At 50.1% G+C, this 24,103-nt stretch overlaps 1 long non-coding RNA gene across 2 annotated transcripts in view; it reads left to right on the top strand.

Moving 5' to 3' along the window:
- Window positions 1–4,205: 4,205 nt before the first annotated feature.
- Window positions 4,206–24,103, top strand: part of LOC142924647 (uncharacterized) — a 22,687-nt gene continuing 2,789 nt past the window's right edge. Inside the window, exons 1-4 of one of the 2 annotated variants that reach the window (XR_012941759.1) lie at window positions 4,206–4,581; window positions 5,344–5,556; window positions 7,547–8,292; window positions 12,795–12,956. This is a non-coding gene — a long non-coding RNA (uncharacterized LOC142924647). Of the gene's footprint in view, window positions 5,557–7,546; window positions 8,293–12,794; window positions 12,957–24,103 lie in introns of both variants that reach the window. The other variant, XR_012941760.1, reaches the window with a different exon arrangement.

The raw sequence follows: 24,103 nt of genomic DNA, 5'->3' as shown, positions 1-24,103 counted from the left end.
TAGAGAAATGGGGGGGGGGGGCGGGAGCTCAACTTCTCTAATGATACGCACTGGGACCCTTTTTCTTGTTTAAATGGGCCAAGGAGGTCGCTTTTTGGCCAGCAATTCGACTCGTGTGGGGAAATCATCACACGAGCACCGGGCACCGCCGGAGCTTTTTAGGAATGCAGTGATTCCACGGCCCAGCAAATGACGATGAATCGCCACGGCGATTTCGAATCAATAATCGATTTGTTTATTTATTGTACGTGTGTGTGTGTGCGTGCGTCTTAATTTCCACCGTGCCGTTTGCCATCGTCCCACCACCGTCCTGCCCAATCTCATATTTGTTTATTATTATAATTTTTTTAATTAACAGTCAATATATTGCCGCTGACGTGCATATGTTCGCTTAATCCACGTGTTCCTCATTTTGACGCTCAGTGCGCGCGTTGTAAACGCGCGTTGGACTTCTTCCGCACCACACGTAGCCAACGTCGGAGGCGCCGCTGCTCTCCGAACTTCTTCGTGCGTTTGTCAGCCTCTGCTGCATCTCGTCCGGTGGCGCTCCGTGTGTCCCGATCCGTGCCAAATGCCAGGGATTGTCCGCCAGCTACCAGCGACTAACGGGCAATGAATTATTCAATTCCAGCGACAGCCTCTCTCGCCAGATCTCCCTCGTACTTGGTTAGGATAAAGGGACGTGTGCATGCAACGTATGCGTGTCGAACTGCTTTCGCATCCATACGCAGACAACCATGCTAATCGGAGGTGCAGATGGGGAATAATAATAACAACAATATTTGTAATTATTCAGGAGAGGCCTACACTGAGTCCTAACGACTCTGCCACGTTGGGTTATATTTTGAGATGTTATGATCAAATAAATGTACGTATGTTTAATGTCTTTCGCACCGTACGTAGCCAGCCGTGCTATTCGGAGGTTGCGAAACTGAGTGGTGTTTATTATTGACAACTCTCCATTAGTCTAAACAGGCTTTGGCCCTGGTTAAGATTGAAATGTTGGTGCCAGTTGCCGTCAGGACTGCATGGCCGATACCAATCAACGAACACAACCCCACGCGTGTTCGCGTGTTGCTCATCAGAGGGGGGGGGGGGGGTGGTGGTGGTTGATGGTGGTGGTGGTTGATGGTGGTGGTTGCCTCGGGGTAAGTTACGATATTGCTGCTAGGAACCGGTCAATCGTCCCAAAGCAGCATTTGTTTAAACTTTACGTTGTAATAATAGATTATTGTAGATGCCTCCAAACCTGGCTCCAGTTGATGCTGGAAACAGATGATGATGATGATGTCGACCGTGGCTAACGATGATGGGTGATGATGAGCTGACGAAGCATTCATTGATGAAGACAATGATTGACGTTGACAACTGATGGTGATGATGATACATGATCGTTGAAGATGATGACAATCATTTAATCGACGAGAATGTAAGATTATATTGATGACGCTTGTAATTGTTGATGGTAACGATGATGGTTACGTGATTGTTGATGACTGAATACATTGGGATATGACTGACGATTACATGATTTAAATCATAAAATAACGATGACGAAAATGGATTATCACTATTATAACCATTAATAATTGCAAACTATTATTGATGACAATACATTGCTGACGATGGGATATTATTGATGATGACGACGACAAAAACGATGCCGATTACATATTCACGTATACTGGTTAAGAACGGTTTTTTTATATTAAATACCGCGATGACAGATTCTGAGCGAGACGTTATACAGTTTAATAATGAATGAGTCTCGGCATGGCGCGTGTGTGCGGGGGAGGGCCAGACGGGTTACATAACCAGGCGGGCTCTCTTGTTGGACTGGCTTTGCCGAGGCGATTTGTGGCACCCAGAGTCACGCAACCTGCCGATCTCCACCGCCCCCCCCCCACCACCACCCCCCAGCTCATACGTTAATCGCTTGAGCGAAGGCGACAGTGTCAGACAGAGAGCGCGCAGTCTGCGACGCACATCACGCGGCGGCCGCGCGGACTCGCCAAGGGAATGGAGAAGCCCCCACTGGACGACGGGAAGAAGAAGAAGAAAACAACGATTAAAAAACTCCTCCTATCCACGACACCATTGCCCTCTGCAGCTGTAGGGTGCCGCGGATAGGCCGCGATTATCCGCGACCCTTATATCTTCCCGTTATCCGCGATTGTCCGCGATAAGACCCACGGTGGTGCAGCGAAGCGGCTATTTGAAAGAAAAAAAAAAGAAAAATCGTGGCTCAGAGGAGTCGCGTGGTATTTGCATTCTGTTATCCGCGATGTTGTACCCCAGCGGAAAAACGTGGATCAAGAGCGCGGATAACCCCGCGGATAACAGGACCCGCCATGTTCCTCCCGCGCATCGGAGGAGTTCTCCCGTAGATATGTTGTCGAGTAAGAAACCTGTCAAACACCCTGAAGTTGCAGGTTCAAATCCTGTACTGGGTTGACTCAGACCATCACCAACAACGGCAATCATCACCACCGAGCTCACCGCTACCACTCGTCGGAATCATCGCCGCCACTTCTCCACGTTTCGGTAAAACGAGCGATGCTTTTCGAGGCCGCATCCCGTGGAGCGGCATAGCTGACAGCGACGATCCCCACGGGCTCCATCCGTGGTACCCGTCATAAGAACGTGGAAATGTTCGCCAGCGTCTCAGCAGCACAGCCGCATCCGACAGCGGTTTGAGTGTCACCGCCCCTTCGTATGCGTGGTGGGGGTTTTGCCCCGCGGGGGTGGGGGTGGGGGGAGGTCTCTAATTGCCTCGGAGGCGACGCGAGCGAGGATTTGCCACGCACAACAGGGAAAAATAAAACATCATCGTCGCTGAACTCGACCGCCCGAGTTCGATTCCCGGCCAGCGGCAACCGATGTCCGCAACCGGGTGGTGCCATCCCCACCCCCCGCCCCCCTTACCGCCCCGTCCTCTTCGACTCTCCGCCAAGACCCGACAGAGAGGTCAATCATCCGGCAGTGGATTGACAATTCGTTTTAACGATAAAAAAGAGAGATTATCATTGACCGCAGAGTTGACGGAGTCCGGGTTCGAGCCAACGGCGACATCTGGGGGGGGGAGGAGGGTGCCGGGGTGGGGACCCTCTTACTCGAGCGAAGTTCGTAAATAAACGCCAGCCCCTGTTGCGTAATTTCCTCCCCCACCACCACCACCACCATCAAGCCCCGGGGGCCATCTCTGCCGCCGCCGCCGCATTTACGTAACACGCACGTGCCGAGCGGCCTGACACTCGGCTGACAACGTGACCACCTCCCGGCATCCCCACGCTCGCGCGGGGGTGGCAATTCCACGTTCGTGTGGCCGGAGACAAGAGCGTCCGGCAAAGACGCGCCCCACCAGGTTACGTGACAATGATTGGAATTCGCCCCCCCCCCCAATCCCCTCCCCACCCACGCGAGTCTGGAACCGCGGTGGCTTTGCGCGTGCCCGTTACTCGTGGACGGCGTAATACGGCCGGTGGAGATTGCACGTTCGCGTGGCAGGGGCCAGGTACGTCCACGTGAAAGCGCCACTCGTAATTGTGCTTGTCCACCACGCTTGCTGGTGGAACGCGTGGGAGATTGGTAAAGGTCGCGCGCCAGCCGATGCCAACCGAGGTGTGGGAATCAAACTCGGGTTAAGGGGGCTCAAGGTTCAGAGCGCAGCGCGCGCGTTCACCGTCCGCGCCCGGCCTGCTTAGTGGCTCTATAATCATAACAAAAACTACCGAGTAGACAACTTCCGAGTCAGCAAATAGCTCAACAAACCCCACCGCCGGTAGGGATCCTTTTGGGTGCACGTCACCCGGCGTTTAAACAACAACAAAAACCCTCCCCGATCGTCACATTGCGACCCGCTGATACTTCGAAGGACAAAAGAGATGACTGCGGCGTCCACCGAACGATATTTTAATCAACTGCAGCAGGTCCTCCCTAGAAGACTAAATAAAAAAAGCAGTGTTCACTAAACAAACAAATATACATATTTATTAAATATGTTATTATGGGGGGGGGGTCTGGCGAAGAGGTAGGTGGGGAGAAAAATTACAAAAATGGGGGGGGGTATTGAAGAGTTTTGGGCTGGGAGTTTCTGCCTGGTCGAGGCTAGGCGTGGCATTTTACTCGAACGTCGCTGAGCAGAGCGACGCTTGCGCTCCTATATAACACGCGCGCGCACGCGCACGCACGCGCAAGCAAGCACGGAGACGCAGAGAGACGGTCACAGCATCGTCTGCTGTCCAGAGAAGTTCCCCCAGATGACATCGCCCCCCCCCCCCACCTCTAGTCGCAAGACTCACTCGCTATCACGATCAGACAAAGATCCCACGTTTATCCTTTACGGACTTTTTTTGGGAGGGGGCGAAGTGCTGCCAAGCGAGTAGCACCTGTGAAGGTCGGCACGGCACACCACGGGGGTTGTGGTGGCTCAGCCAGCACAACGCCCGCACGCCTTTGTCTCCCCAGTGGCGATGTTATGCCAGATCGTACCAGGTACCTTTTTGAGGCTGAGTCGACCTGGCGGAGACCCAGGACCCGGTTCAGATAATCGTCACTGGTGTTGGCGGAATTCAAACTCGGGTTCGTAGCGCAACGCGCAAACCGCTACACCGCCGCTCCCCGCGTTCACTATCACGCGCACTCACACTCTGACACACACGCGCACGTGCGTACAACACAATCACGCACTTATACAATCAGGCTCACTCACACTCACTGGGTCATACGCGCTCACACTCGCCGACTCACACGGACTCACACAAAGACAGACTCGCAGACACACACGCTCATGTACTGTATATAGTCACACACACTCTCTCTATCTCTCTCTCTCTTACAGACAGCTACGAATAGACTCACACACTCGCAAACACTCACTCACACAGATAATCACACATTCACACTCACTGACATAACTCACACACCCTCACTCGCATACACTCACTCACACATAGACACCGTTTAGACCCACACTAACAATACATACAGACACGCACACACTCACTCGCACTCGACCACAACTCCACACTCACTCACTCACTCACACTCTCCAACACTCACCGCAGACAAGGCAGGGCTCTGCACGTGGCACAACTGTGCAGCCTGGCCGCAGTGAGAATGTTTCTTAGCCCCTGCAGATGAAATGAATATGATCACAATCATCATCGTGACGATCATCACTCGTGATGCTGATGTCGGTGATGGTACCGACTGTGAATATTCCCGTACCATCCGATGGGATTTTTTGGAGTAGTCGAGATTTTGAGACCTACATTTGGTTTGTCGTAACAAAAAATCGAGACGTAAAACAAAACGAGTAAGATTGCAGCTGTTTGTATTTAGCTCACACCCAGTTGCTCAGACAATGCGAGTCGGCGTTCCAATCTCGGAGTCGCTTTCCAAGCGGCGCTTACGGGGGTCGCGAGGAGCGTCCAGAGCGAGGGGAGAGCGGCAAAGACGGAAGATGAAGATGCGACTCGTGCAGGTGCGGTCTCATCGCGCGAGGTGTCGTCACGACGAGTATCGTGTCCTCGCACGGGGGAATCATCACACGAGGTATCACCACACCAGGCATCAGCTTGCATCATCACACGAGGTATCACCACACCAGGCATCAGCTTGCATCACCACACCAGGTGTCACCACACCAGGCATCAGCTGGTATCATCACACGAGGTATCACCACACCAGGCATCAGCTTGCATCACCACACCAGGTGTCACCACACCAGGCATCAGCTGGTATCATCACACGAGGTATCACCACACCAGGCATCAGCTGGAATCATCACACGAGGTATCACCACACCAGGCATCAGCTGGTATCATCACACGAGGTATCACCACACCAGGCATCAGCTGGTATCACCACACGAGGCATCTGCGTGCTCACCACTCATTCTCGCACACGAACAGCCTTCGCCTCATTCGACGTCGCGGGAAATTCCTGATGGCGATCAGCGCGGACGTGAACACCCGCGGCGCAGTCGAGGCAAGCAGATTCACCGCAGGCCGAGTCGGCCTAAGGTGGGAGGGCCCGAAAATAGGTTCAGATACACACACACACATCAGAGTGGCACTGTGATACACACGTACGCTCACCCAATGCCAAATTCCACAACCGCACACACACACACGCGCGCGCGCACACGTGCGCACGTGCCAGCGGGGAGTTGTGTAACGACTGGGGAGCGGGGAGGCAGCCCTTTGTCAATCCACTGCTGGATGAAGCGGGCCTCTCCAAGACGCGCAGGTCGTGGGTGCGCGGGGGTGAGTTGTTTGACCATACTTCACCACGACGGTCAGTGCGGGTTGGTGAAGGGAGTGATGGTGGTGGTAGGGTGAAGGTGGTTCGTTGGGGGGAGGGGGGAAGAGGCAGGACCGGCCTCGCAATGGAGAACACCGCGACGAGGGTTTCTAGCCGAGAGTTAGCGAGTGCCTATTAAGGCTACGGGGAGAGGGCACCACGCAGACGGGCGTGGAGTGCGGGGCCAGTCACCACGTCCTACCGCCTCTGTCTACCGAGAGGGGATGGTATTTCACTCCGCACTAGGTACTCATCTGAGGCTGAGTCGACCGAGGGCAGTTCCAGGACCGGGTTAGTAGCACAGCGCGCTAACTGCTACACTACCGCTCCCCCCTCCCCACACGAACATGCACCATCACCATCACGTGCACCATCACTCACACGTGCACCATCACTAACACGTGCACCATCACTCACACGTGCACCATCACTAACACGTGCCCCATCACTCACACGTGCACCATCACTAACACGTGCCCCATCACTCACACGTGCCCCATCACTCACACGTGCACCATCACTCACACGTGCACCATCATTCACACGTGACCCATCACTCACACGTGCACCATCACTCACACGTGCCCCATCACTCACACGTGCACCATAACTCACACGTGCCCCATCACTCACACGTGCCCCATCACTCACACGTGCGTTGTCACGTGCACCGTTCAACTATTACTCGCGCGGCCTCCGTGAGAAGGAATCTTGATCGACAAACGGAGACATCAGCTAGGTGACAGTGGTGATGGGATGGCAGGAGGATGGTTGATGAGTGATGGGTGATCGTGATAACGATGAACGTATCAGTTGTGATGATTGATGATGATGAGATCACATTGCTGCTGCTGCTGCTGATGAGTATACTTATGAAATCAAGTTCAACATGTCAAGCACACAACGCCGACATTAGACAAGTGCTTCGCTATGGGTACGGATTCTTGTGAAGATTTCGTGTCAATAATTTGTAGCGCTGTCGGGATTATGACTGCGTGAGTGACGATAATATGGACGGAAATATTGACGACGATTTGATTACTGATTTATGATCATGATGATGATGATGAATTCAAGTGGAATGCGGCACACCGTTGGGAATACGTGATGGTTCCGTGAACGATATGTGCACGATGTGACGTTCTAACCACAACAACAACGACGATGATGATGATCACTGCCCATTTATCCAGGAAAGTCTCGCGCAGTCCGAAGCCTCTGTGTTTTTTTTTTATTTCAGGTGGGACCTCTCTTCCGCTGCATTGCCATTGTTTGGATCGACCACCGGTCATGTCGAGTTCCTTTCTGGTTACGGCAGCAATTCCGAGAACCCACGGGAGGGAGGGAGGGAGTGTGGAGGAAACCCCCATACAGAGAGGGACGCCCGGAAACAGGAATCGAACCCAGGTCTTGATGATGATGATGATAAGGTGTAAACATCTCGAGGAGGAACCACCTTTTATCTCTTTTTCTCCCTCTGTCTGTATCTCCCCCCCATCTCCATCTCAGTGTCTCTACATATATGTATCGGTCGATGGCGCCCGCTCCATACGCGCCTCGCCGCCCTCCCTTATCACTCTTCTGCTCCAGCCCTGAGGTTTTAATTCCGCTGGACGGAGGACTGATAAGTGTGGGCGGGGTGCTAGTCCACCCCATCCAGCCCGTGCCGAGAAGTGAGCTCCGTCGAGCAGCGAGCAGATCCACGCTCTCGAAATCGCCTGCGACTGAGTCATCGCCTGAAACTGCTTCGCACGCGTCCGAGTGAGTAGTGAGGCAGCGGAGGCGACGGTTTATCGCGAGCGTTAACGATTGCAAGGGCCGATCGTGGTTCGCCGCTGAAATCGCTCGTGTGGTGCGGACGCGTCTGCACCAGATTGCTCGCAGCAGCGCTTTGACTCGCCAGGCTAAAAAAGTTGCTTGGCTTTTCGAGCGGCGGCGAGATCGCGATGTCGTTTGTGATGCCCCTCTGCACGTTGTCGGATCCAGGTGCGTGCATTGTGAAGATTAATAATCGATATCAATCGACGAGTCGTCGCTGCACTGTCAATGTGTGAATATTGCTTCGTGGGCGTGAACACGTGGGGAGCGGCGACGTAGTGGTTAGAGCGCTACACCACGAGAATCTGGAATTCGATTCCCGGCTAACATCGGCGGCGTCGTGATGTGTGAACCGGTCTTCGGAGGGCTTTTGGCGAACGTGGGGAATGATTGTTACGTAACGAGTTTTTGTGGCAATCTGCGTTGTCTGTACACGGTCTTCGAGATTACTCGGTGGATTCGCGCTCGCGTATTAATTAAGGACGCGCCTTTACAAGTTTGGAACGTTCATATCAGCGATGCGATTGAAAGCTAGAAACATTTTTTTGTTATTTACCAGGTAAGGTCCACCTGCGCTGTGCAACGCTTTATCAGAAGCGACCCACCCGGTCATCACAAATTGTAGCTCAAAGCAGTTGGCGTAGCATCGTGTGGACATTTATCGCAGCAGACAAATACTCCGAGTAATAGTTGAACGGTGCACGTGACAACGCACGTGTGAGTGATGGTGCACGTGTGAGTGATGGTGCACGTGTGAGTGATGGTGCACGTGATGGTGATGTAGCATGTTCGTGTGGGGAGGGGGGGAGCGGTAGTGTAGCAGTTATCGCGCTGTGCTACGAACCCGCTCCTGGAACTGCCCTCGGTCGACTCAGCCTCAGATGAGTACCTAGTGCGGAGTGAAATACCATCCCTGCGCGTTGAATCTAAATGTGGAGGGAAAAAAAGAAGGACCCGGAGAAAAATCCACGCGATCACGGGGAAAGAGAGAGAGAGAGAGACACGCAAACTCCCAAATACGGAGCAGGCGTCAGAGTCGGGATCGAACCCACGACAAAACCAAAAGGCGTCCTCTGGTCTAACACCGTTTGAGACGAGGCTCAAAAGAAAGCTGTCTCTGGTGTGGACCAATCCGTTTCAAAGACAATGCATTTATTATCAGAGTATGTTTTTTTTGTTTGCATTCTGACCACAAGTATAGTGGTTAATGCGGACGTGATTTCTCGTGAAAGGTTTCAGTTTGGTGTTTTAACAACTTAACACCTGTTTTGTTGCCAGATAAAAGGGGAAAACCCTATTCTCAATAATGAACGTCAATATTTTAACGAGTTGTCCATTCTGTGAGGTATCCTAACGAGCGAATACAAATACTCGACGGACGCTCTCTGCACGCGTGACATAATTCGTTCTCTTGGAAACTACAATGAGTTTAGAAAGGTATTTTTTATCGTTCTAAGTTACCAACCATATCGAGTCAAATGTTATCTTAGTTTTGATTTACAAAAGATTTCGTGACTGCAGGGATTCATATTCTTGGTTCTTTCGGTAAAGTCACGTAGAAGGGAAACAATAAAATAATAAAAATATAAAACAATAAAGTTCTCACGACGTTTCGACTGCAACACAAGCAATCATCATCAGGTGTGAAAACCACAGCAAGAAAATTTGAAAAATAAATATATTGCTGTGGTTTTCACACCTGATGATGATTGCTTGTGTTGCAGTCGAAACGTCGTGAGAATTTTATTGTTTTATATTTTTTATTATTTTATTGTTTCCCTTCTACGTGACTTTATCGAAAGAACCATAAATATGTTATCTTAGTTGTTTTAGATTGTCAGATTCACACGTGAGTATTCACCAATGACTCTCACGGGTGATGTAATTTCACACGTTTATGGATCACCTCGCGTACTCCCCTGGGACATTTCCACGTACCCCCAGGGGTCCGCGTGACGCCGGGTGTAGAACCACTGGGATAGAGTGTTTCCCATCGCACGCGTGCGTTTTGGCCAGGCGGTCCGATTTCCTCCGACATGTAAACACTCATTTATCGCCCGATTACGCGTCAATGCGTGGAGGACCGCAGACCTTGGGCAATTGTTGGCGCAGGCTCACCGTGTGGCTGATGCTGCCTTCTCCGCCCGTCCGTGCTTCCTCAACGGGCCTCTGAGTCGTCCCCTCTACGAGAGCGTGGTGCAAATACTGAGCGGCGGCTCGTAACAGGTTGACGATAAATTATGAATAACTGTCGTTCATTATAATTCGATGGATTGTAACGTCGCGTGCCCGTGAGAGACGGCGACGGCTTTTTGGGGGAGGCCTCCGTCCAGCGGTGGAATTGATTACAATAAATTATAATGATGTGCTATGGGCTACTGCGCGGCTGCATTGTCCGGCATCGGGAGGGCAGTGCGCCAAAATGCATCGATGTACAATAGTGTTCCCCCTCCTTCACCAAGTCGCACCGACCCGCGTGGTGAAGTATGGCCAAACGACCCCCACCAACGAGCCGTCGCGGGGAGCGGGAGAAGGCCCTCGTCTCGCCGTGGATCAATAAAAGGCACCGTACGTGTGCACGTATCATAACCACCCCGACAGCCTAAATCCGCCATCTCACGACAGTAACGTGTTGTCACAATTGCCCGATAGACCATTACCAATGTAACAATATTAAAAGCACAGCCACGTTATGAGAACAAAATGCATTTCATCCCGAACCCCCAAGAAATATAAATATATACATATATATTTGGCTTGGGCAGTACACGGAGCTCGGTGGGACGGTGGCCGTAGGTCGCGGCGAGACTGGTGACGGATTGGCAGCCAAAGGAGGGAACTGCATCCCCCCGAGAGATGGGACGTCCGGCCGCTGGACAGACACGGAATGAACTCGGGTGCCGCCGGATGGATTGTAACGTAGCGTGCGCGTGAGAGATCGGTGCTACTCGCTCACAGGGTCTGGAATGCTATTGCCAATAAACTGCAACTTGAATCGCTACCAATGAGATCTTCTCTCAAAACTGCTCTAGAGGAGTTGTACACCCCTAGCTGCCACTGCTATTCATTGGCGTAAAATAAAATGTTTCGCTCCGGATGACGCTGCAAAGTATTATCTGTATTTTGATTTAGCGTGCTGATCTTAAAGGTGCATTGAAAAATTTGATACTCCGACTGATGCTTCTGTTGTTGTGGAGTAACTCATGCAGCCAGCTATGGCTCTAGGATTTGGTGTTACATGTTATTTATGTAGTTTATTGTAAGAATTCGGTCACAGTCCCTGTGATCACTGTTACGTTGCAATTATGGCTTCATTTTTTGGTGATTTCGAAAACCTTTTTTGGTTTGGACATGTTTGTTTTGTTGTCGTACAGAGTTAGACTGATGACCTTAATCTAAGTTTTCTTGTGGTTGTTGTTGTTTGGCTTGCATCCCACTGGGATTTTTTGCACACAGCGTTGGTGTACGGTGCTTTTTTCAGGAATATTTTTCAGTTTTTTTCATGGATTTTCCGTTTGCACAGTCACGTAGTCACTTTAAGATGTTTTTCTTGTTCGTGTTTTTGTTTTTTTTGTTTGTTGTGGTTGCACCCGATTCAAGAGCCGAATGGCTCACAGGGCTATACCAAAATAAAGAAACTGAACTGAAAACATCGCTTGCCCCAACAGTCTGCTCAAGCTATATACACGAGGGGGTTGGGATCTGTGTATATGAAATCATTATATATGTATGCTGAGTGTATGGTATGTATGTGTGTATGCGGGGGGAACCTTGTTTTTTTTAACCCGAGGGTAAAAGCAGAGTAGAGGGTCTAAACTGCCAAAGACAAAGATTCCCCGTATAGCCTGAGCTGACTGTTGGGGCAAGTGCTGTTAGCGAGCACCTATGAAGGCCGGCACGGCACACGAGGGGATGGGGGTGGCCAACACCACGCCCGACCGCCTTAGTCTCCCGAGTGGCGATGTTTACACACCGCACCAGGTACTCAGGTTCTCGACTGACAGACACACACACGGACGCAGACAAACTGTGTACGGCTCGCGACGCGCATTTGTCTTTGGGCCATTCATTTTTTGGCGTCGGTTGCAGCCGTTTACCGGCGACGTGTGAAATAAACCGCATCGATTACCTTAGCTTTCTATATACACTATGTGTGTGTGTGGATCGTGCAAGACGAATACATATTGGGACCTTTTGTGCCAGTATCAAAGTATTGAAAAAAGTAAGAATTCTGGCAATAAAACAGGGGTTGTGTTAAGATGCTCTAACATCAAAATAGAAACCTTTAGCAAGGAATCACCTTAGCAGTATTTGTGGTGAACATGCAAACAGACATGGCTCTGATGATATACGCATTGTCTTTGAAACTGATTGGTCTACAACAGAGACAGCCTCTCTGTCGGGCTCAGTCTCACCACCAGTGTTAAGAGCAGAGAACGCTCAATAGGCGAACAGTTTCAAAGACAATGCCACGTATATTAATTATCAGAGCATGTTTGTTTGCACGGTCATCACAAGTACGCGTGATCAATGCAGACTTGATCCCTTGCAAAAGGTTTTCTGTTTGGTGTTTGAGCATCTTAACACACCTCCTGTTTGGTTGCCAGAACGGGTCAAACCTATCCTGATTTTTGTTTCCACATGCATACGCATATTCACGCACAACGCAGCGTAGCGCAACGCGCCCACGCGCAAAGGACGTGGTGGAAGACCTCCGGCTCATCCGTCGTGCGGCGATTCGCGAGCTATACGCGAGTCGCCCGGGTCGCCTTCTGCCTTCTTCCCCCCCCCCTACCAGCGCTGACGTTCCAACACAACAGAGCGCCAGGGAGGTGACTCAAATCTCTCGCACCGCATCTCGTCTCACGGACGAGGAAGGCCCGCGGGGTGCCGCAGTGGCGAGAGGGCACTTGCCAGGCTTGGCGCGACGGTCGAGTGCTGCCAGATTCACACCCCTGTCGCAGATACGCGTTTCTATTTGTGCCTTTATTTATTTTCTCCCTCGAGCGAGTGAGCCGTATTCGCGACAGCCCCCCCCCCCTCACCCCCGGCTCCGCGGAGTGGGGGGGGGTATTGGCTGGGACCGAGACGACAATAGCGAGTAGAGGGGCGCCTCGACTTACGAACGAGTTAGGTTCCAAGAGGAATGGTTTAACACGTGCTCTGCCGCCTGATGATGCCGGTTGTAAATACTGGCGAGACGTCGTACTCCCAGATTGTAAATGTTGTGCATTTGCTCTCCAACACACCGCTGAGTGCTGTGCTAGTCACGAATTGGGCACTGTTCTGTTTACGTGACAAACCCCTTTACTTTGTGGCTGTGTCGGGAGATGGCGGGTTTACCGACACATTTATATTTACGCGATCTAACCCCCCCCCCCCTCACCACCTCCAAACAAAACACCTCGATTATTAATTCAAGAGGTCTGTTCATAAGTAGAATGTTCGTAAGTAGAATGTTCGTAAGTCAGAGGAGTCCCCGTCCAGTCAGTTTCTCCCACAGCGCGCTAGTTGCGTTCCTGAAGGACACCACGTTATGGATGAGAGACCAAATATATAATAATAATCGGCGATATAACTTAATAATATATAATATAGGGGTGGGGGGGGGGGTGGGTAAAGCACAGTCACGCAATCACACGCGAGATTGCGTTATGCGGGCTGAAGAAAGACTGAGAGGCTGCGTGGGTAGCGTCTAGAAGCATCTAGCAGCATCCCAATGCGATGATGCTACGCCGAGGCAGCCGCGACAACCGCTTTACCCCTTCTCGCGCGCCACGTAGTTCCGTTCACTCGATCGCGTTATATCCAATTCGCATTCCGCGTTATAACAAAACAAAAAAACGCGTTCCCTAATACATTACGGCGTTCTATCCAATTCGCGTTTTGAAAACACGGGGCGTTACAGGAGAACAGACAGTACCGTATCTAACATCATCATCAGAAGCAGCAGCAGCTATGATCAATCCACAGCTGGATGAAGACTTAACCCGCCCCGCCAAAGGCCGTTGCCGTTTCTCGCGGTCGTGAATGATTTGTCCGGCAGCCGTGGCGGCGAGCTGTGGCTCCTGGATGTGGTTGTGTGGCCGGGTATCGGCAAACATTTCTTGGTTTATGTCCGGGTCACTGACCTGGGGCCTTACGACCGGCTGAGATTAAGTCCTGGATGCAACGATCCGTGCGAGCGCCTGCACTAACGGACAATTCCATCGCTCCGTCTCGGCCGCGAGCATCCCTCCTATTTTTTGGACGCGATCCACGCGTTTGGTTGTCGCTCCGTCATTAAGTCTCGACCACCGGCCGATTTAAATGTTGGTGGGATTGCCACGACGTTGGAAGGCGTTCGTCCAGCAGTGAATAGACTATGGCTGATGATGATCACGGTTGGAGACAGCACCTGTCATGGCAGTCGATATCAAATGGACGTTTGTTCGGGTGGATGATGATGGTGATGATGGCGGTGGTGGTAATGGTGGTGGTGATGGTGGTGGTCGTGGTGATGGTGGTGGTAGTTGTGGTGATGGTGGTGACAGTAATGAAGCTAGGACGTGGTGGTTATTGGTGATGTTGATTGTCAGAATCAGAAATCAGAATGTTTATTATTATTGGAGGAATCCGATTAGCTGTAAAGTTGTTTTTTGCAGATGTCCAGTAGGTTTCACACATGTGGTGGTGGTGGTGATATTATGACGGTCGTGTTAATGATGATGGTGATGATGATGACGACGATGGTGGTGGTGGTAATGAAGACGATGATGATGATGACAACGATTATGATGGTGGTGATGATGGTGGTGATGATGATGGTGGTGGTGGTAATGAAGACGATGATGATGATAATGACGATTATAAAGCCTGGACCTACAACAATGAGGAGCTGGTATTTGTTACCAGCACGAGCAGCTCGGTTTAATGTCAGCCGCTTGAGTTCCATCCGTGCGAACTTCTCCAGCCACGCGATATGAGAAGTCCCAGCGACTTTGAGGTTTAGGGAAACCCAGATTGCAGAGGAGATTTAGCACACACAGAAAAAGCCTGCCACGGAAATGAAAAATAGAATAAAAAAATGAGAGAATTCGCGTGCTGCACACACATGCTTCTCAAAGGGCCAGCCCGTGTTGTACTGTCCATGCACAAGAGCCTTTGTCCGCTCCACTGCTGGATGAGCCGTGCGGGCCGTCTGACCCTATACTTCGCCATTCTCGTGCTGGTGAAGGAATGAACGAAGGGAAGGTCGGTTGAGAGCGAGCGAGACGCGCCACCGGATCGGATTCATCACTCGCCACTCGACGTTGACCCTGGCTGCGAATAGCAAAGTAGAGTGGCAACCCAGGTAGCGGCTGGTGGATTTACACCGTGGCGTGCTAACCGCGGCGCCACCGCTCCACCCACCCCCCCTCCCCCACCGCTGCATAGGCGTGCGCGTTTATTGTCTGAGCTGTTGTGTGTGCGTGCCAACTAAAGCAACACACACGTGGAAAAACTCATAGAAATACCAAACAGGTCCTAAACATTTGGGGGGGGGGGGGGGGTGTAAGGTAAAACGATTGAGACCCACCAACCCCCGTCCCTTGATCAGTGATTAGGAAAAACTAATCTGGCGTGTCAGGGTCGCGAATCGATTCTTTAAATTAAAAAAAGCTCAACACATTCGTCGATAGAGCAATGCGGCTTTAAAACGGCATTTGATAGGCGACGTTTCGGGAAACGGTCCTTCATCTTGGGCACTCGCGTGGTGATATCCGCACCTTCGATCGGCACGGTGTGGTTACGTACGGCGCGAAAGAAGTTCAACATACACGCATGCAAATTATGAAGGGACGTCGTATGTGTGTACGTTGAACTTCCTTCAAACCGCACGTAGCCAACCGTGCTAATCGGAGGTGCGCGGAAAGGACAACAAACTATGTGTCTCTGTGTGAGTCTATGGGTCTCTGTGTGAGTCTAAAAGTCTCTGTGTGAGTCTATGGGTCTCTGTGTGAGTCTATGGGTCTCTGTGTGAGTCTATGGGTCTCTGTGTGAGTCTATGGGTCTCTGTGTGAGTCTATGGGTCTCTGTGTGAGTCTGTGGGTCTTTGTGTGAGTCCATGGGCCTCTGTGTGAGTCTATGTGTCTCTGTGTGAGTCTATGGGTCTCTGTGTGAGTCTAAAAGTCTCTGTGTGAGTCTATGGGTCTCTGTGTGAGTCTATGGGTCTCTGTGTGAGTCTATGGGTCTCTGTGTGAGTCTGTGGGTCTTTGTGTGAGTCCATGGGCCTCTGTGTGAGTCTATGGGTCTCTGTGTGAGTCTATGGGTCGCTGTGTGAGTCTATGTGTCTGTATGAGTCTATGGGTCTCTGTGTGACTCTATGGGTCTCTGTGTGAGTCTATGTGTCTGTATGAGTCTATGGGTCTCTGTGTGAGTCTATAGGCCTCTGTGTGAGTCTATGGGTCTCTGTGTGAGTCTATGTATCTCTGTGTGAGTCTATGGGTCTCTGTGTGAGTCTATGGGTCTCGCTGTGTAAGTCTATGTGTCTCTGTGTGAGTCTATGTGTCTCTGTGTGAGTCTATGGGTCTCTGTGTGAGTCTATGGGTCTCTGTGTGAGTCTATGGGTCGCTGTGTGAGTCTATGTGTCTGTATGAGTCTATGGGTCTCTGTGTGACTCTATGGGTCTCTGTGTGAGTCTATGTGTCTGTATGAGTCTATGGGTCTCTGTGTGAGTCTATAGGCCTCTGTGTGAGTCTATGGGTCTCTGTGTGAGTCTATGTATCTCTGTGTGAGTCTATGGGTCTCTGTGTGAGTCTATGGGTCTCGCTGTGTAAGTCTATGTGTCTCTGTGTGAGTCTATGTGTCTCTGTGTGAGTCTATGGGTCTCTGTGTGAGTCTATGGGCCTCTGTCTGAGTCTATGGGTCTCTGTGTGAGTCTATGTGTCTCTGTGTGAGTCTATGGGTCTCTTTGTGAGTCTATGGGTCTCTGTGTGAGTCTGTGTCTCTGTGTGAGTCTATGGGTCTCTGTGTGAGTCTACGGGCCTCTGTGTGAGTCTATGGGTCTCTGTGTGAGTCTATAGGTCTCTGCATGAGTCTATGGGTCTCTGTGTGAGTCTATGGGCCTCTGTGTGAGTCTATGTGTCTCTGTGTGAGTCTATGGGTCTCTGTGTGAGTCTATGGGTCTCTGTGTGAGTCTATGGGTCTCTTTGTGAGTCTATGTGTCTCTGTGTGAGTCTATGGGTCTCTGTGTGAGTCTATGTGTCTCTGTGTGAGTCTATGGGTCTATGTGTGTGTCTATGGGTCTCTTTCTTAGTCTATGTGTCTCTGTCTGAGTCTATGTGTCTCTGTGTGAGTCTATGGGTCTCTGTGTGAGTCTATAGGTCTCTGTATGAGTCTATGGGTCTCTGTGTGAGTCTATGGGTCTCTGTGTGAGTCTAAGGGTCTCTGTGTGAGTCTATGGATCTCTGTGTGAGTCTATGGGTCTCTGTGTGAGTCTATGGGTCTCTGTGTGAGTCTATGGGTCTCTTTGTGAGTCTATGTGTCTCTGTGTGAGTCTATGGGTCTCTGTGTGAGTCTATGTATCTCTGTGTGAGTCTATGGGTCTATGTGTGTGTCTATGGGTCTCTTTCTTAGTCTATGTGTCTCTGTCTGAGTCTATGTGTCTCTGTGTGAGTCTATGGGTCTCTGTGTGAGTCTATAGGTCTCTGTATGAGTCTATGGGTCTCTGTGTGAGTCTATGGGTCTCTGTGTGAGTCTAAGGGTCTCTGTGTGAGTCTATGGATCTCTGTGTGAGTCTATGGGTCTCTGTGTGAGTCTATGGGTCTATGCGTTAGTCTATGTATCTCTGTGTGAGTCTATGTATCTCTGTGTGAGTCTATGGGTCTCTGTGTGAGTCTATGGGTCTCTGTGTGAGTCTATGGGTCGCTGTGTGAGTCTATGTGTCTCTGTGTGAGCCTATGGACCTCTGTGTGAGTCTATATGTCTCTGTGTGAGTCTATGGGCCTCTGTGTGAGTCTATGTGTCTCTGTGTGAGTGTGTGTATGTACCTTGAACTTCTTTCGCATCGCACGTAGCCAGCCGTGCTAACCGGACAATAAACTAAATACACCAAATCTAAAGAAACGAGTTTTAAATCTTGTGCTATGAAGATGGGCCACTTACCGAACCGTCGTCCCGTATATATTGTCCACTTCAAGGCGGCAGTGGTATTCGACGGTCGGGCTGAGGACTGTGCCGTCGTTTTGTTGTGCTAATTGTGCTAATTGAGTTAATTATGCTAATTATGCTAATTGAGCTAATTATGCTAATTGTGCTAATTGTGCGAGTGCAAACAATGCCACCAAATAAGCGCCGCACGTATTCGAGCGCACGGTTGGCCAAGGTACGGCGTGAAAGAAGTGGAACACCCCCACACGCACGCGCGAGCACTTTCTTTTCTTTCTCACAAACACCGGCGAGTCTAGCGACCTCTAGTAACCTCTAATGACCTCTAGCGACCTCTAGCGACCTCTAGCGACCTCTAGCGACCTCTAGTGACCTCCAGCGGCCTCTAGCGGCCTCTAGTGACCTCTAGCGACTTCTAACGGCCTCTAATGACCTCTAGTGACCTCTAGCGACCTCTAGTGACCTCTAGCGACCTCTAGCGGCCTCTAGCGACCTCTAGTGACCTCCAGCGACCTCTAGTGACCTCTAGCGGCCTCTAGCGACCTCTTGCGACCTCTGGTGACCTCTAGTGACCTCTAGCGACCTCTAGCGACCACTAGCGGCCTCTAGTGACCTCCAGCGACCTCTAGCGGCCTCTAGTGACCTCTAGCGACCTCTAGCGACCTCTAGCGGCCTCTTGCGGCCACTAGCGGCCACTAGCGGCCTCTAGTGACCTCTAGGACCTCTAGTGACCTCTAGCGGCCTCTAGTGACCTCTAGCGACCTCTAGCGGCCTCTACAGGCCTCTAGTGACCTCTAGCGACCTCTAGCGACCTCTAGCGGCCTCTAGTGACCTCTAGCGACCACTAGCGGCCTCTAGTGACCTCTAGCGACCTCTAGCGACCTCTAGCGGCCTCTGGCGGCCACTAGCGGCCTCTAGTGACCTCTAGTGACCTCTAGCGGCCTCTAGTGACCTCTAGCGGCCTCTAGCTGCCTGTAGCGGCCTCTAGTGACCTCTAGCGGCCTATAGCGACCTCTAGTGACCTCTGGCGACCTCTAGCGGCCTCTAGTGACCTCTACCGGCCTGTAGCGGCCTCTAGCGGCCTCTAGTGACCTCTAGCGACCTCTAGCGACCTCTAGTGACCTCTAGCGGCCTCTAGTGACCTCTAGCGGCCTCTGGCGACCTCTGGCGACCTCTAGCGGCCTCTAGTGACCTCTAGTGACCTCTAGCGGCCTCTAGCGGCCTCTGGCGACCTCTAGCGGCCTCTAGTGACCTCTAGTGACCTCTAGCGACCTATAGTGACCTCTAGCCACCTCTAGCGGCCACTAGCGGCCACTAGCGGCCTCTAGTGACCTCTAGTGACCTCTAGTGACCTCTTGCGGCCTCTAGTGACCTCTAGCGGTCACGGGAGTGACCGCAGCCGCTCGAAGCGACGCCGAGGAGCCGTCAGACAACGCACATGCGCGTTGTCGATGTCACGTCCATCCTCGCGAACTTCCAAGAACACACGAGTCAGTTTTTTCCCCCTTTGTGGCAATTAAACAGGTGTGTTAAGATCCATAATAGAGGTGAGGGGGGGGGTTGTGTGGCGTTAGATCGCGTAGATAAGTAAATGTTGTGTCGTTAAACCCGCCACCACCCGACACAGCCAACTAGTGAGGGTTGTCACGTAAACAGAACGCGGCCCATTCGTCACTAGTACAGCACTAGTGTATAGTGTAGTGTATAGTGTAGTGTGTAGTGTATAGTAGTGTATAGTGTAGTGCATAGTAGTGTATAGTGTAGTGTATAGTATAGTGTGTAGTGTAGTGTCTAGTAGTGTATAGTGTAGTGTATAGTGTAGTGTATAGTAGTGTAGTGTAAATAGTAGTGTATAGTGTAGTGTCTAGTGTAGTGTGTAGTGTAGTGTATAGTAGTGTATAGTGTAGTGCATAGTAGTGTATAGTGTAGTGTATAGTGTAATGTGTAGTGTCTAGTAGTGTATAGTGTAGTGTATAGTGTAGTGTATAGTAATGTATAATGTAGTGTATAGTGTAGTGTATAGTAGTGTATAGTGTAGTGTATAGTGTAGTGTATAGTGTAGTGTATAGTGTAGTGTCTAGTAGTGTATAGTGTAGTGTATAGTGTAGTGTATAGTGTAGTGTCTAGTAGTGTATAGTAGTGTATAGTGTAATGTATAATAGTGTATAGTAGTGTATAGTGTAGTGTATAGTGTAGTGTATAGTGTAGTGTATAGTGTAGTGTGTAGTGTAGTATACTAGTACAGCACACCGGTGTGTTGGTGAGCCAAGCCACAACCTTTACAATCTGAGTACGACGTTTCGCCAGTAATTACAACTAGCTTCATCAGGCGACAGCCAGATTTGTGTGCTGTACCAGTGACGAATTGGCACGTTCTGTTTACGTGACAAACCTTACTAGTTGGCTGTGTCGGGTGGTGGCGGGTTTAACGACACATTTATATATTTACGCGATCTAACCCCCTCCAAAAAAACCTCAATTATGGATATCGGTCGCGAAAACCTCCGTGTTAAACAGCTGTGTTAAGATGTTAAAACACCAAACAGAAACCTTTTGCAAGTGTAGTGTTGTTCACCAACACGGAGGCACACACTCTGGACTGGGAGGCAACACTTTTATTAAAACAACTTCCCTAGCGGGTAACACTGAACGTAACTCAGGTTCTATAGTAGGTGATGCGGCTCACTACGGGAGTAGCGAGTGAACTCGAGACGAAGACCCGGAGTCGATGAGACGCGGGACCCAGGCTTGATTCCGCATACAAGCGAAGAACGATCTAGATTTGAAGCTTTCGTGACTGCAGGAATCCATACTCTATGGCCCTTCGGTAAAGTCACGTAGGTAGAAAAATTCAATAAAAATAAGAATAAATAATATATCATACATCACAAATATATTTTTATTTATTTTATTTATTAAATTTTCTACCTACATGACTTTACCGAAAGAACCAAAGAGTATGGAGCCAAGAACACTCTCGCGACTGCCCCTTGAAGCTCCTGGGCGTGGCCTCGCTCCGCCTTCGGCCACACCCCCTTCGAGACCTTTCCCGAAGGATCCCGACCGAGCATCACGTGCCCCACTCGGGCTACCACGTCCTCCCTTGCCCTCTCTCAGGCCATCACCGGGACTATGCCCCCTAGGGCTGGCTGACATGCCGTACTTACTCTGGTGCTTGAGAGAGGTTCCAGACGCACAGTTAAACTCCTGTAACAGTAGCAGGCGCGAACACCCTAGTGCAGGGGTGTCCAAACTACGGCCCGCGGGCCAACTGCGGCCCGAACATCCATTTTTAATTGGCCCGTATCAAAGTCTAAAAATATAATGGACTATGGCCCACTGTATTGCACTTCTTAGTTTAAAGACGAGGTGGCGCTATTGTCTTGAACAAGGCAGCGTCTCCACAAAGCAAGCAATCGAAGAAAAACATTTGCTCAGGGTCACCAGAAATGCCGGAACCGAAGAGACGCAAGATTGCAAGCGAGTGCAGAAAATTTCAGACTCGGTGGAAAAATCTATATTTTTTCATAGAAACCAAGGGGAAGTGTGTTTGTTTGATTTGTAATGAGAGTGTTGCCGTGATGAAAGAGTACAATGTACGACGGCATTATTAAACGAAACATCAGACCTTCACGTCCTACACTGGCGCCGAGCGGATAGAGAAGGTAAAGCAAATAGCAGCTAGCCTGCTAACGTAGCAGCAGGTTTTTTTTCCATGCTAACAAAGCTCAAGAAAATGCAACAATAGCCAGTTATGAAGTAGCTCAACTCATTGTCCTGCACGGGAAACCTTTCTAAGACGGTGACTTCATCAAGCAGTGCCTCACTAAAGTCGTGGGAATAATGTGCCCGGAGAAAATGCAGGATTTAAACGATCTTAGCATGTCCAGAAATACGGCTGTGCGGCGAATTGAAGACTTGTCGGCTAACTTAAAACAGCAAGTGTCAGATAAAGCTTGTGCTTTCGATTTTTACTCGATTGCACGTGATGAGAGCACAGATGCCACGGACGCTGCACAGCTGTTAATTTTTTTGCGGGGAGTTGATGAGAATTTTTGCATTACGGAGGAACTGCTCGACCTTCGGAGTCTAAAGGGGACAACAACTGGGAAGGACATGTTTGAAGCTGTGTCAGATGCAATTGACCAGGCTGGACTTAAATGGGACAAGCTGTGTGGAATTACAACGGATGGGGCTCCAGCAATGACAGGCGAGCACAAGGAAATGGCTTTATGGTGAGTGCCAAGGTGCGGGAGAGCGGAGGTGAGGCTGTCAAAATGCACTGTATCATCCACCAAGAAGCCCTCTGTGCCAAGATAATCCCGCTTGGCGATGTGATGAATACAGTTGTGAAAACTGTCAACATAATTCGGGCACGAGGGCTTTACCACAGAAAATTTTAAGCGTTCCTCTCTGATGTCGATGCAGAATACGGGGACCTACTCTACCATTCTGAAGTGCGCTGGCTCAGTCGCGGCTCCGTGCTGCAGCGGTTTTATTTCCCGAGATCAAATATCGACAAGTTTTTTGAAAGAAAAGGGCAGACCTTTTATGGTTGGCAGACCTGGCTTTTTTAGTTGATCTCACTGATCATCTCAACACCCTGAACAAGAGACTACAAGGCAAAGAGCAGCTGGTACCACAGCTGTATGCGCACATGAAAGCATTCCGTGCGAAGCTCCGTCCCTTCGAGTCACAAACTGCGCAACTTCAATGTAGCGCAGTTCCCCACGCTGACCGAAATCAAATGCGCATTTCCAGATGCCAAGCTCTCTGCAAAAATGGGAGAATGTGTGCCTGTGATCACATCTCTCATGACAGAATTCAGTCAGCGCTTCCAAGATTTTTCCGTCATTGAGAAGGAAATCACAGTTTGCGGCTCCGTTTTCAATGGATGCAAAAGAAGTGGAGGAGAGTCTGCAATTAGAAGTTAGAACTGAGCGAAATTCAGTGTGATGATTCTCTGAAGAATTAGCATCAGCTTCTCTCCCTACCTGACTTCTACCGGAGCTTGGAAAAGGCCACGTTTCCTCTGATGAAACGCCACGCAAAACGAATGATGAGTCTGTTCGGCTCAACATACATGTGTGAGCAGACATTCTCTCTGTTAACGTTGAACAAAAGCAGGCTGAGAACCAGAACGACCGACAGCCATCTGCGTGACGTCCTTCGCATCTCAACCACCAAACTTACTCCTGACCTGCCAGCTATCCTTCAGACCAAAGCGCAGCATCACTGCTCCCACTGAGCGCAACATTCTTCCCATTACAGGTGAGTTAAAAATATACACGCAGTTTTCATTTGTTAATAAGCCCAATTACTTAATAAATTCAGTCAATTAAAGTTGATGACAATGGTTTAACAAACGTTAGTTGATGTGTTAACAAGCCCAATAATTTATTTGTGTAATAAGCTTGAAATATCCACATCCCCTATTTCTCTTCTTGTCTCTCCCTTCATACAGGACAATGAAGGGGGATCAGCACCCTAAGAACCAATCTGAGGCTGTCACTGAGTGAATGACCTGCCAACCTTTTTGTAAAAAATAAAATGAAAATCTACTAATGGAGAGCTATGATGGAGGCTTTTTTTCTTCAAACATGCTCAATTATTAAACGTAATTTACCTGCATTTGATTGATTTTGCCAATATTAGTGCATGAGAAGTGAGGCAGCATCCCTCACGTCTAGTGAGTGGCCCAGTCCTTCGTATATTTTTCTCTATGTGGCCCTCGGGAAAAATAGTTTGGACACCCTGTCCTAGTGGCACCATTTACGTCACTACATCAGGAATCATGTCTGCATTAACCCACATATAGTTGTTGTGGTGAACATGCAAACAAAAAAAATGT

This window comes from Petromyzon marinus, chromosome 1 (assembly GCF_048934315.1).
Source record: "Petromyzon marinus isolate PM22_M1 ecotype Great Lakes invasive population chromosome 1, UKy_Petmar_22M1.pri1.0, whole genome shotgun sequence".
NCBI lineage: Eukaryota > Metazoa > Chordata > Hyperoartia > Petromyzontiformes > Petromyzontidae > Petromyzon > Petromyzon marinus.
The sequence above is the reverse complement of the archived record's forward strand: the minus strand, read 5'-3'. Positions and strand labels throughout refer to the sequence as shown.